At 40.2% G+C, this 14,133-nt stretch overlaps 1 protein-coding gene and 1 long non-coding RNA gene across 2 annotated transcripts in view; both read left to right on the forward strand.

Annotated features, from left to right (window-relative positions):
* CYP7B1 (cytochrome P450 family 7 subfamily B member 1) overlaps positions 1 to 14,133 on the forward strand; it is a 123,951-nt gene that overhangs the window by 21,129 nt on the left and 88,689 nt on the right. The gene's annotated exons all lie outside the window — the stretch shown is intronic.
* Positions 1 to 14,133, forward strand: part of LOC310895804 — a 51,782-nt gene that overhangs the window by 20,599 nt on the left and 17,050 nt on the right. The window contains exon 2 of the long non-coding RNA XR_014580970.1: positions 1 to 14,133. This exon is cut by the window's left edge and continues 19,780 nt beyond it; it is cut by the window's right edge and continues 17,050 nt beyond it. This is a non-coding gene — a long non-coding RNA (uncharacterized lncRNA).

The raw sequence follows: 14,133 nt of genomic DNA on the forward strand, positions 1-14,133 counted from the left end.
TATCCCTTTCTGTTCTTAGTTTTTATGAGTTAATGTTGCCTTGGGTTCTTTACTGACCCAAGTTGCATACTTTTCCAAGCTTTGATACTTCAGCTTCAAGACAACATAGTTTTCTTGAAGAATTTTAAATCTATTGCACATTTTATCTTTGTAATTTTTTCCTCCCCATGTATAAAGCTTTCAGCTTTCAGCTTTATTTCACCTGTGTTTCCAAAGTTCGGCATAGTTACTCTGTCTTCAGCGGGGTATCTCCAGTACTCACGAAGGCTGGAAACTAGTGCTGTTTGTTATGTGGCTGTCTGTCTGAAACCCAAAGACAAACCCCTCATAGCAAAATAATGTTATTTCACACACTGGATAGATGCAAGAAGATGAGTGTATCCCTAAAGTATGAGAAGAGCTTTATTAATGAAGTACAGTTTTCTTCTTATTACCCCTTCTTCCCCAAACTACTGAAGTACAGAGTTGTAGCTATGGTTATGAAAAGACAGAGACACTGAGCAGTCGTATGGTTTTGTTGGAACGTGGGGTCTGAAAACCATAAGCACTCATCAGCCTCCACCCCTCCATGCTCCTGAATCAGAATGCAGCACAAAGAGCTGCGGCTTGGGGAACCCTGCCGAGCACAAAGCAAGCACAGACACAACCTTCAGCAGATCTCCGATAACTCGACATCTGCCTGGCTGATTGCCAGAGCCTGTTCTGAGCACCGCATACCTTTACTTAGCACTGCCCTGCAGCCTCATTCATCTGAAATGGCTGGAGTAAGTGCATCTGCAGTTCATGCAAATCGGTTTTACTACGGATACTGTTTTGTTTTGATGTGTCATTTAACCATCTATTTCAAGTTCTCATGAACTTTAAACTCACTAACAGCTTATTTTTCTCTGCTGCCTTTGTACTGTACTAATGCCAGATACACTGCAATGGGAATAATACCATAAGCAAAAGCAAACTTGGTAATTTCATTTCAGATCTTAAATGATGTAGAGATTTGCTGCAGGGGAGAGTGAAAGACTGTTCCTGAGCTCTGGAACTGGGAGATGTTTTTCCACCAAGAGTGGTGAGACCATAAGGAAGGATGAGGAGAAAGCCAGTGCCAGGACAAGCAGGAGGAGAGAGCAGTGTAGCCTATGCAGTGGGCTAGCACCAATCACTTTTGGCCATGGACAGGTTAATAAGTATTTGAACAGTAGCAAAGTTGAAAAATACTGTCTCATGCACAAGCATCTCATGGAGGTGAGGTAGACTTTTGTGTATCAACCTGCGAGAAGGAAGAGGACCTGCAGGTAGGAGAAAAATGGACACTTTGGTTTTTAGGGTCAGACTTCCTACAGGCTTGGGGTTATCTGAAATTACATTGGAAAAAGCCACAACACAGACAAATGTTTGTGTGGTGAAAGCATAGAGAATGGACAGGAAGATGTTGTCGAGGACTTCAGAAGATTTGTGCTCAGTTTACTATCCTGTTCATAAAATGGTGAATTATGAAGGGAAAAAGTGCAGTAGCAGATGACTAAGAGGGGTCATGGAGATTTTGTTGCTTTTGTATTAGTATAGAATATATTTAAACTTTCTGTTTCCCTAGACTCGTTTTCACATTCTGGTTTATTATCATGTCAGGAAATAAGAGCTCACGGAGATCTTGCTGTATTTGAGGTTACACCAGCAACTACCAAGAAGGTTTCAGAGGGGAAAAAAAATAAGATTTTCAATAAAATGTTGAAGGCTTTTCTGGGCTAAATATTCATTCTTCCCAGTTAGCGAGCTCACCTCAAAATAAAAATCACATTTCCTTTGTCAAATAGAAAACAGTTATGACCTCTACATAGGTACATATAAATATTCAGTACAGTATTCATATAATTCATAATGTCATTTTACCTTAAATAATGATGAAAAACAGAGACAATATATTTGTATATTAATGCCAAATTACATGAGCTTCCCTTTAGAAAGTTTTCTTGGAAAAAACAGCAGACTTCATCCCCTATGGTACTGAAGAAACGGAGCTATTACTCTATATAAAAATTGTAAGCGACTGTAGAATGTGTCTATATATCTGAAATAACTGCAGGGAATTAATTCCAAGAGAAAGGGTTAATATGTCATTATTACAATAATTACAAGTCTTGGAAAAAGAAGCATTACTAAGTGAGAAAATAAGTGTTGTATTTAGTTCAAGCTCTCTTTGAGGGGTTGCATTTCTTTTTTTGAAACTATTCTACACTTTACTTCCGTAGTTTTTACTTCTGTATTCTAGCATGAAGACAAAAAACATACCTTCCACAATGATCCCATACTGTAATACAAATTACAGAAATGTGCAATAGTGTCTTTATACTTCTATAGAAGTGTAACATTTATTTTTATCTACCTATATATATAATATTTAAAACTAGTCCTTTCTCTCTTGTCAGTGTGCTGTGCCATATGGTGCCGAGCAACATGCCAGATGATAAAAATATTCCTAGAACATATGATATCATCAGTCAATTCAAGAGGGGTGAAACTTCTTGACCAAAGCATTTGTGGCTTTGATACATTTTCATAGGTGTAAACTGTATATTTTGAAATGATGAAGTATGTCCAAGAGGTCTCCTCTTATGCAAATTCTAAAATACATGCTTAGAGTATTTTGTTTGTTAATAAGGTTGAAAGGAAAGAAATTTTGTTTTAACAAAGGAATTCATGGCAAAGTAGCATGTTCTTTTCATAGCAAAAAAAAATGATTCACCTTCTTCCTTTCAATAGATATTGCTGATAGCAGCTCTGATGTTGGATCTATGCCATAAGGAATGGCATTTCTCCATTTCTCTTTTCCACTTGTGGAGAAGACAGAATATAATGCTTGGTCAGAGGATGTTCATATTTAGCGCAGACAGCTATCTGTGCATGTTGGGGAAAAGACTGTGTGTGCTCTCTCACTCTCTACCTCAGGAAAAAAAAATGACAGTAATAAGTATTATGATTTCCATCAGAGTTTTCATTGATCTGTGTTGTTAATGCTGCTTTTTTGTACTTTTTTTTGAGCTTGTTTCTTGTTTCTGTCTGCTTGCACCAAACACTAAAAAATCCTGGCGTGTTTTATAATTGACAGTGACCAGTGGTTGAGTGGCCTGCGCTGGACAAACTGGGATGTTTCTTTGGGAAATAACACAAGGATGTTACAAAGCAACTAGAAGAAAGGCATTAAAAGCTGTAGGGGCAATGCTGCAAGAAAAGTGGCCTTTGCAGGGGTGTTAGCAACATGCATTGCAATAACAAACTTGAATGTTACAAGTGCCTTAGCTGCCTTTTAGTTCTTTGTTCACTTCTGTCTTTGTCATAGGAAATGTGTTAAGGATAAAAGCCTGGTCTTTGAGTTGGGACCTAAAAATTGAGCTAGTTGAATTATCAGGATCAGCTCCTTTGGACCGGACTCTATTCCTGCTTAGTGTATTTCCTTCATGTCTGTGTTTTTAGCTGATAACCTCAGTAGTGTCAGGTCTGGCATTCCTGAGTTGGTGTTTTTTTAGGCTCCCGTTAAAAGTTTAAGTGTATATGGCAGCATTCTCATTCTGTAGCTACCGTTGACATATTTTGAGTTCCTAAAGTCATACTCATTTCCTCTCCTATCAAATATCTATTAGGGATCTGGTCTATTTATTTGTATTTAAAAAGTGCCATGTAGGAATTCTTGAATAGCGCACCAGAGAGACCTCAGTTATATAAAGCGTGGTTTATAAGGTAGTGTGTGGTCTGATTGTTATAAACTGATTATTGGAATGAATTTATTAAATGGGCCTGAATGAAAAGTGGCATTTGGAAGTGTGGTTATGTATTGGATTTACATGGCAAGGTTTTGGTTAGCAGGGGGCTGCAGGTGTGGCCTCTGAGAAGAATCAGAAGCTGCCCCATGTCAGATAAGGGCCAGTTTCAGCTGGCTTCAGAGGGACCTGCTGCTGGCCAGAGCCAAGCCAATAAGTGATGTTGTTTGCACCTCTGGGAGGGCAGATTTAAGAAAGGAGAAAAAACTGCTGCACAACAGCAGCTGGGAGAACGAGGAGTGAGAAGCAGCCCTGCAGCCCCCCAGGTCAGTGCAGCAGGAGGGCAGGAGGTGCTCCAGGCAGGCAGCAGCAGTTCCCCTGCGGCCTGTGGAGAGGCCCCTGGTGGAGCAGGCTGTCCCCCTGCAGCCCACGGGTCCCACACGGAGCAGATCTCCACGCTGCAGCCCGTGGAGGAGCCCCCGGTGGAGCAGGTGGATGTGGCCTGGAGGAGGCTGCGGCCCATGGAGAGCCCCCGCAGGAGCAGGCCCCGGGCCGGAGCTGCAGCCCGTGGAGAGGAGCCCACGCAGGAGCAGGGGGTCTGGGGGGAGCTGCCGCCCGTGGGGGACCCGTGCTGGAGCAGGTTGCTCCTGGGGGATGGACCCCGTGGTACGGAGCCGTGTGGGAGCAGTTCTTGAGGAGCTGCTGCCTGTGGGCAGCCCCCGCAGGCTCAGTTCGGGCAGGACGGCATCCCGTGGGAGGGACCCCACGGGGAGCAGGGGCAGAGAGGGACCGTGAAGGGGCTGCAGAGACGAAGCGTCAGGGACTGACCACAGCCCCCATTCCGTGTTCCCCTGTGCCGCTCAGGGGGAGGAGGTGGAAGAGGGTGGATGGGGCTGGTGGAGGTGGTTTTGGTTTGTTTTTAGTTTCTCACTGCTCTAGCTTGTTAGTAATAGGTAATAAATTAGATTAATTTCCCTACACTGAGTCTGTTTTGCTTGTGATGATAACTGGTGAGTGATCTCCCTGTCCTTATCTCAACCCTTGAGCCCTTTGTATCAATATTTTCTCCCCCTTTCCCTTTGAGGAGGGGGAGAGAGCGGTTGTGGTTGAGCTCAGCTGCCCAGCTGAGTAAAACCACCGTAAGTTAAAAATCATTTTTGCATATTGCTTGGGCTGAAACCTTTGAAGTTACAGTCCTGCTGGTTCTCCAGTCATGCTTTAGGTTCCCATATTTATATGATGTGTTAGTTATAACTAAAAACATGAATATTTTTTCTTGTTTGTTTTTGTACAGTGGGAAGAGGAAAAATAGGGATGCAAAATGAAAATTATAAAACAGTGAACTAAGTGTAAATACTGTCATATATTGGTGTCTGTACTCCAGCATGGATGCTGTTGAAGTAATGGGAAAAAAAAAAAAAAAAAACACAGAATCCTAGCTTCTAGTTTATACTTTTCACCCTTGTGAGACTTCTCTTTCATATTTAGTGGTCCTCCATAACACTCTTTTTCAACCCATGAACCCATCAGTATTTTGTTTCTACAGGTAATACACTTGCAAATGTTTTTGCAATACAATATCCTCATCAGAGGGCAGATTTGTTAACATTCCTCCACTGATTTTTCCTCTGAAACTCAACTATGTATATCATTTACTGCTTTTGTGGTGACTAGTTAGTTTGGAGAGAAGTGCTTTGCCCAGTGATTAAACTCTTAACCACTTGAGAGGAACATCACACCATAGACATCTTAAGAACTCTTGCACTGTATGTTTGTTTGAGTTTTGCATGTTTAATGCAGCACTAAATGGGGTTAAGAACCCATTAGATTATATCACTGTTTAGGATTTTGGGTTCTCTTCCAGAGCGTTGTATTCACCACACTTGCATTATCCCCTTAACAGCTGTCAGTTACTGTTGATCTCTCCTCAGTCAGACTTGCTTGTGCTCATCATTTTTGAAACTGGATGTGCTTTTCCATGCAGGTATTTGATAATATAATAACCTACTAATTCGGATTTTGAAAATGATGCTGTTGTCACCTACAGACACCTGCCCTACAATTGAGAATTACAATAAAAATGGAAGATAAGGGCATTTTGCTCATAGAAAATACATTGTCTGGTTCTGGCTGGTCCATCAGCATGTTAGATTTAGTTAGCAGTGTCCGAGTAAGGCTAAAAGGAGGACCAAAAAGCATGTAATTGGTAGGTAGACTATTTTTTTTTGTCTTGTTAGAGTGCTGGAGGCTCTTGTGGTGTATTCCATGCCCTGCCAGCAGCACAGCCTGTTTAGCAGTGTGTCCCTTCCACTGAATCTTGTCTGGGATTCTAAGCCCCAGCGATCAGATCCACATGTCCTGTCTATCCTTGTGGTTCAGCTATGGATTAGCGGCTTGTCCTTCACTCAAAACTTCTGAGTAGCATTGCTGAGATCTTTTAAACCAAGGCAGTCAAAGAGCTGCGAAGAGGGCAGGGACAAAATCGTGTTGCAAATGCAATCCACGTCTTTCAGGAAGGCAAAAGTAGCTGTCTATATTTCAACACAAAAGGCCTCAAAATGATTTCTTAATGGGGTTCTGATACCTACAGATATTCTTCATCACTAACTATAGGCTGAACTAGGCTAATGTGTCAGTGCAAAAGACGTGGATGTGATTAAAGGCTGAAATGACCTCTGTGGATAAGTCCTATACCTCATCTACTTCAAGAAAGAGTAAAGCAGTACTTAGTAATGTTATACAGCATCTTTCACCCTCTTTCTGAAGATCTTGTCATGGCAGTAATTTGGGGCTAGAGAGCATTACTGTCCATAACTTACTGATAAGGGAATTGAGGCATGTATACAGGTTTTAAAGATGCCATTGAACAGAGTTCATGGGTTCTGCACTGACATTGGGCTGGGCTGTTCAGCCAGAGCTGGATGCCACAGGAGCTGTGATCCTGTGTCAAGGGCATATCCCGCACATTGTGTCATATAATGGGCACTGGACACCTCAGCTGAACATTTATTAATTTGCTGTCTTAATATTGTAACCTGCAGACCATCTCAATTAATTTGCAATCAAGAAGGAACAACTCAGTGGGAACAGAAATGCTATCTAAACAACGAGGAGCTAACGAGGCCGTGTGATGCTCTGCACAGCTATGTGGCAGTAACCTGCATGTAAAGCTTCACAGCGGGTGAATTACAGCACACACAATGCTCTGTAGTCTCAGCTAGGCTGCTTCTGTGCTGGAGCTTGCTTGTTTGAAATGTTGCCTATCTAAAGAAAGCAAATCAGACAGTTTGTTATTGTACTATTATTTTTTAATATTTATTAAGCAGTTCATAAACTGTATCAACTTTATCTGACCACGCTGTAAGTGTTTTCACTGAACTCTCCTAAGTGTGACAAATAACTAGAGGAGCCGAAGCTTAGAAGTTGTAGGCAGCGTTGAAAGGGTAGGCTGAATTTGTGGGCTCTTATAACCTTAATTATTAATTCTGATAGGAGATCACATTTTCAAAAGGTAAAGAAACACTTAGGAGCACAAAGATATGCGTGCTTGTATGGATTAGCGCAGTTGGCTCACTACACCAGCAAAAGCACATTTCAGCACCTAATTACCCCTTCTGAAGTGTAGTTATGCAATGTATCCACCCACTTGCTATAAACCTGAATGAAGATAGAAGCTGCATATAGGTTGTTTACATTGCAAATCTCTGCCGCTTTTAGAATATCCAACCTCTACTCGCTTCGTATGAGCAGCTCACAGGGTTTTCAGAATTCATCTTAACAGAAAGCAGATGGTTTCAGAAAGCTGAAATGAAGAAGGAGAAGGAAGAAATTCAAGATTAGAATTAAAACGTGTAACATTTAGTGAAAGCTACCATGATCAATTTTCCTTTTTAAAGACGGGGGATTACAACAATTAGTCTTGTGTCCTGCCATGCAGGAAAAAGGAAAGTGCACCAGATGCTTTTAAAGCGATAACTTTATTTTGTTTTTGTCTGGAAAGTGCTCAACAACAAATCGCACAGCACAGATTAGCATTCCTTCTTTAATCATAGCTGTCTGTTTAGGAGGTGGTGTATGTTGGCAATACCTAACTATTCCCTGAGACCCTGCTTGCAAAAACCCACGTTTCCTCACTCTGCATGACCCCAAGGAACTCTTGCCTCAATCCTGAGGTTCAAGAAGGCATCATCTGCTAGGCGAGGGAACACTCACTTATCCAGCATCAGCAGGAGAGCTGTGTCACGTTCTGTTCAGCCTCTGTCTCCAAATACATGTCCTGCCTGACCAAGGGCTTGTGGATTAGGGGAACCTTAAAGGACAAGTAAAAGTCCTACTGCAAAAATCAACAGCCTGCTTTAAATTAGCAGGAAGAGTAATTTCCTCTTGCAGTACCAATATTTCATTATTAAAATGAGAGGACAGGATTTAAATACACCATAACACTTCCAATACTGTGTCGTATTTCTTGGAGGACTGTGTTTTGCTATGTTTATTTGCCTCAGGGGTAACACTTTTTTATGTATATTGTGAGGCTCAATAGTCTGGCAGAGGCAGCATTTAGAACTGCTTTTCTTGATACTGTGCATCTGTCTCTGTTGTGATGGTATCTATAGCAAAGTTTATAGAAAAGAAGGAGATAGCAAAGATGTCTCTGGACTCTGATTTTCAGTGTTGCTGTAGTTAGGTTTTCCAAAAGGCTGTGATTAACTTTAGTGGAAGATAACAGGGTAACCCTTTTTGCTCATGACTAATTCGTAATGGAAGAATGATGAAAATTTCCCCGAGCAATTTATCTGTAAATACTGGGATTAATTACTGCCTGTTGTCTCCACATGGATAAGTAATTCTTTGGTTATGTGTGAGAAGGATTGTGTGGGCTCTACTAATGATCAGTATTTGGTCAAAATAACCTTTTATGATATTTGAAACTTCTGTTCAGTCAGTCCCATTACAGTAACTGGAGGTAACGAATATAAATATAACACATATTGTTCCTATGTAATAATTCCACCAAGTCACTACTGTCATTATGATATCTTTTTATATACTGGAAGTTCATCTTTAAACAGGTGATGTAAGCATGGTTGGTGTGTCTTCTCCTTTCCACCTTCCTCTTTACAGGGACTGGATTCCAGGGACCAAGTGCTGGTGGCATTTCTGCCTGTGCTGCAGAGGGAGCCCTGGCTTCATTGTTCCTAAATCTATCCCTTATTCCTAAATCTATTCCTTCCGTATTCCTAAATTTGGATGCTTCCTTATTCTTGAGTGCCCACAAGGAACAGTGACTGGGAATAACTGTTCTGCGTGCAATTCATAGCGTAACCTGTTCATATTGACTGTGCCCAGCCCAGTTGTGAAAGCTTTTGAAAACAGCAGCAGTCAGTACTAGTAGCTTGTGCTGAAGGCAGTACTGATCCTACCTGATCCAGAAGAACTGGTGGTGAGGTCATCATTATGTGGAATGCCACTCATCCCCAGAGTCGACGGGTAAAATCCTCTCAAGGTCTGAACTCTTTCCACTTGTGCTTTGAAGCAGCCTGTGTCCTTGGATCTGCCAGGAGGGGGACAGTGTCTTTGTTCCTGTCATTCCTCGATGTAGGTTATGTTTGCTTGTGGTTAGCATAAATATTAACACCTAAGTGGCAGAGCACATTCCTTCAGGTTCATCTGACTGCATGTACATTTGGGAGAAGGCAGCACTTAAAAAGCACGATTCATCTCATTTTGTGTAAATCTAAAACAGATTAGACAAATTGGAGCTTAACGGGGGATAGCTAGTCCAGATGTCAAACCAGAGACCATCACCCCATAAGACAAGAGGAATGAAAGAGGAAGCTGTTCTCACTCTTCCAAACTCGTCATTCTGATATCATATGTGCACGGTGTTTCACACTAGATTAAAAATATTCTGGAAATTTTATATGCAATTTTCTATTTTTCTGAGCTCTTCTGGGGATAAAACTCATTCTGTTTATATCCAAAGTACAATTACTTCTTGATTTGTAACAGCTGCCACAAAGGAATCTTTCATATTAAGAATTGTGGGTGGGCAGACAGATTTTAAACTCTGAGCTACTCCATTTTCTCTCCCTGATTTTCTCAGGAGACAGTAAATCAAATTATAAAAAAAAAAAGAAGAAAAAAAAAAGATCTGGATACATATGACACATTATGCAAACCAACAAACTTTACACTTTCTGGGGGGATGCAACAAGTACATGAAGACTAGAAATCTGTTTGGGAGACGTGAAGTTGTGAGACAGTCAATGAGGAAAATAATTAAATTTAAAATTTGATTAAAAAAAAATCTGGTGCAAATATTGGAGAAAAAAAGAGTTTCTTAGATGGTCAGTAGAGGGCAGGCATATTTTATTTCTGAAGAACCTCCTTTGCCCGCTACTGTGTGCAAAGAATATTTGTTCTATCTTCAGATTTGAGGAGTGTAAGTCTACTTTGTCATATTACAGTGATATAAATCAGCAGTTATAATTTAAAAAGACATTGTCAACCCCTTTGAGGAGCTAAATGTCCATTTTAAAGCAATTGGAGGATATGAGTTATGACTACAGGCATTTAATTCCTGTGTTTGGATTGTAAAAACCATGGCATAAAAAACCTGAAATATTGCCGGCACTGAGTACTAGAGAAGAATCATTTCTCTGCTGAATTCTGTAAAATGCAGTAGTTCTTTCTGATGTGAACTACTATATCACTAATGGGGTGGAAACACACTCCTGAAAGTCATGATTGTTTAAATCTTAAGCTCAGTAACAGAGATTCTTCTTGAAGATCTGACTGTCCAAGCAACTTTAAACCTAAAGGAGCAATGCCTCTTTTAATTTCTACCTGCCTTCCTCTGTAATTGAAACAGTGTTTGTATTTCAGCCGGACAGAATACCTAACAGGTTCTGAATACAGGATAAAATCAGTGTCATATCTGATTAACTCAAGAGGAGAAAATAAAGTGGATTTAAAGAAGCATTTATTCTGAATGAGCCTATTCTCCCCCAAATGTATTTTAGTACTGAAACAAAATGTAGATGGTGTCTTTGCAAGAAACCAATCAATATAAACACATTTCTAATATTGTTATGGTACACAACTTTTAAATTCTTGTAATGGGATTTGTTCTTGAAGAGAATGAGCAATGAAAACATATATGCTGATGCTATAAAAACTGGAAATTTTTGTTTAGATTAACTTCTGTGTGCGTGTACACATATACAAGCTCTGGGTGTGTGATCAAAATTGCTACAGTGAAGCTACACATGTAAGTGATAGTAACATGAGGAAGGGGTTATGTCAGCTACCGTTTCTTTCTGTGACTTGACAGTTTCATTTTTTTTCTGGCAAGATGTTCACATAGACACCTCTAATTAGGATCAAAAATGTTTTGAAGATTTTTCCGAAAATATGCCGTTCTCGTTGACTTCGTCCTCACTTTGTGTATTGAGAGAATGTTTTTGTTGCATTTCACAATAATTTCAGCTAGTGGAGGAAGTGAATGCTCTGAAAATTGTTGGCCCTCAACTCCAACTTCATAGGCTCCTTGATTTGGGAACCCCATTACCTTCATTACTCCCATGGTTTAGACGTGACTGAGGTACAGAGGGCCTTGAATGGTACTTGTAGCTGAACATAAAACAAGTTCGTATGATTACTTTAATTCTTTTTAAAGTGATGTGGCCTTACAAGCAAGGAGATGAATTTTTATGCTACCCATACCTTCCAGATGGTCTCTGGGATTAGTTTCAAGTTTTTGTTCTAGAAATTAATGGAGGTCCATATTTTCGTGCAATCCAGATAGATACTGAGAGGATGAATCTCTGTAAGAAATGAAAGCTGATTGAAGAGATGCAAATGTTAGAACCTTCAAATGATTTCAATCAAAATTGGACTTGCTATCATGCGGGTACATGTTACTAAATTAACTGCAATTTTATCTACTTGTATCTTTGTTGTAGTCATCTAGGCAGATGGAAAAACTGTCCATATGCGGCCTATATCATAGGCAAAATTTACAGGATACACTTACTCTAATTTTGTGCTTAACCCCTGAATGATCTAGTGTTATGTTTTCTATGAAATGTTCAGTGCAAAAAAAAGGGAACTTATGGCCTAATGCTTAGGTGACTTGATTTCATGGCATTTAGACGGATAGAAAATCTAAAACTTCATAGTGTATTGCTCCGTTGTGATGATACCACTGCAGCAAAGTGTTTTTAGCCATATGGATCTTAAAAAAAATAGATATTTCAGTAGTTAATACCCTCATCAAGCCAGCAAATACCTCTGAAAGGTTTAATGTATAAGCGTTCAGAAAGGACTTTCTCATTTAAAATCTCTGCCTTTGACTTGAGATAGTCAAACTGCTGTAGTGTAAATTTTAAGATTACTTGCACTGACAACATCAACTTGAAACCTAGTCATTTCATAAAAAAGAGCTAGTGGTTTCAGGAAATATTCCTATTTCTATGTTATCTTGCCAGTTTCTGTAATTCCACAGTTATATTTTCCTCTTTAATGACATCTATGTCCTGTGTCGGACTGCAAGGTAGTCACAAAAGAAGGAGAAAATACATTTATGCAGAGTAACAATGAAACAGACTTTAAACAAAATTATATTTTTTACACAAATCATTTTGCGAGTTATTTACACAAATTCTATTTTCATGAAGTAAACAGAGATTAGAGAATCTCACTGTATTATTAGTGGTGTTTGTAAGAGCAGGCCTATTTACTGTTACGTTTGTGCTTAGCATGATAAAAGCTGGTAATAATTTCTCCTTTGAGAACGTGAGTCTTGAAAACAAGACAGACAGCTATAGAGGAAACAGAGATGCACTGGAATGGCATGCTCAATAATATTTTAAAGATTTTTGTCTGGTAGGTTTGTTACAAGGTATTGCTGAATGTCTTCAATACCACCTAAAATATCAGAGCTGCTGTTTTAACTTACCCATTTGTGTAAGACTTAAGACCTTGATGCAGGTAGGCTGCAGTGCAGCAAACATTAGCCACCTACCACAGCCTCTGTAGAAACAGTGTATGGACCACCTAGGGTCTCATCTCATCTACATAAAGCTGAGGAGGAGCTGGCCACAGTCAAGCATGAGATGTCTTTCCCCTCTATGTAAATTTGTCTCTAGAGGTGCTGAAATGGCTATTTCCATGGCCTTTCTTGTGCTATTTCTCTTTGAAACCTCCGTGAGGCAAAGGATGGTTTGTGCTGTGGGAGACGGGAATGGAATCAGCGTCATGGGAAGCTGAATTGAGGTGACCCTGATGTGACCGCAGGATGATGTTCAACACCTGGTTGAGTACCTGTGTAAATGTCTCTCTGGTTAAGAAGACCTGGAAGTGAACTAAGAAATAGGAAAGATACAGTAAGTCCCCCCAAAATTGCATGACAGGATGAGAGATGAGTCTGTGGGGAGGATGAATCTGCTGGAGATCAAGATGATTAAAGAGAAGTAAAGGGAAGCCTGAGAAAAGGGATACAAGGAAGGAAGAAAAAAAACTCTGGTAGTCTCTTGCATAAACACTTCTGCCTGAGGAAGGGCTCATTTGAACAGTGCCAAAGTAAAAAGAACCAGGAAGGCTGACCAGGGAAAAATTAAACAGGGAGGAAAATAGAGAGGGAAAGGGCTTTCTTTTCCTTTCTCTTCCTTTTCTTCTTCTTCTTTTTTTTTTTTTCCTTCTTTGAAAACAGAATGCTTCCAGATTGCTGGTGTTTTGTTTTGTTTGTTTGTTTCTGGCTAAGAATCTCCCAATTTCCCAGCTTCTCATTCTGCACACACAGGTGGGATTTATGACTTCCTCATAGTATTTATTTTTGTTGTTGCAATACCACCCAAAGTCTCAAACAAATTCAAGACCTTTCTGGGAGAGAGGCTGTGAAAACAACAAAGATGATAAATTTTGCGTCCTGAAGTCTCATGCAATGCCCATTATACAACCAGTGTGAGGACTCTTATTAATGTAAATGAGTAGTTAACATTTTAGATGTGCTAGAAAGCTAAGTATATGTGCATACACTGCAGTAACGTGTCAAAGCCAGCTCTGAACATCTGAACAGCAGAAGTCTGAAGTACTTCATTGCAGGACACAAGACTGAAGTCCAAGACTCGTTGCAGAAGATGAGGGTAAGGTTTTACCCCTGCAGCTTCGGGAACAGGAATTGGGCCAGGTGTGTCTAAACGGTTCCGCCACTGTAACAATGTGGTGCAGCTACAGTGGTTGTCTGCGAAGTGGTCCTAACAGAAAGTGTCTGGGTTTTGTTTGTTTGGGCTTAGAGCATAAAGTTTGTTTAATGTAAACAGAAGAAGCCTGGCAGGGCTGAAGAAAGCCAGGCATGGGGCTTGTCATCAGTTCTCTGGGTGTT

The sequence above is a fragment of the Anser anser genome (genome assembly GCF_964211835.1).
Source record: "Anser anser genome assembly, chromosome: 2".
Classification (NCBI taxonomy): domain Eukaryota; kingdom Metazoa; phylum Chordata; class Aves; order Anseriformes; family Anatidae; genus Anser; species Anser anser.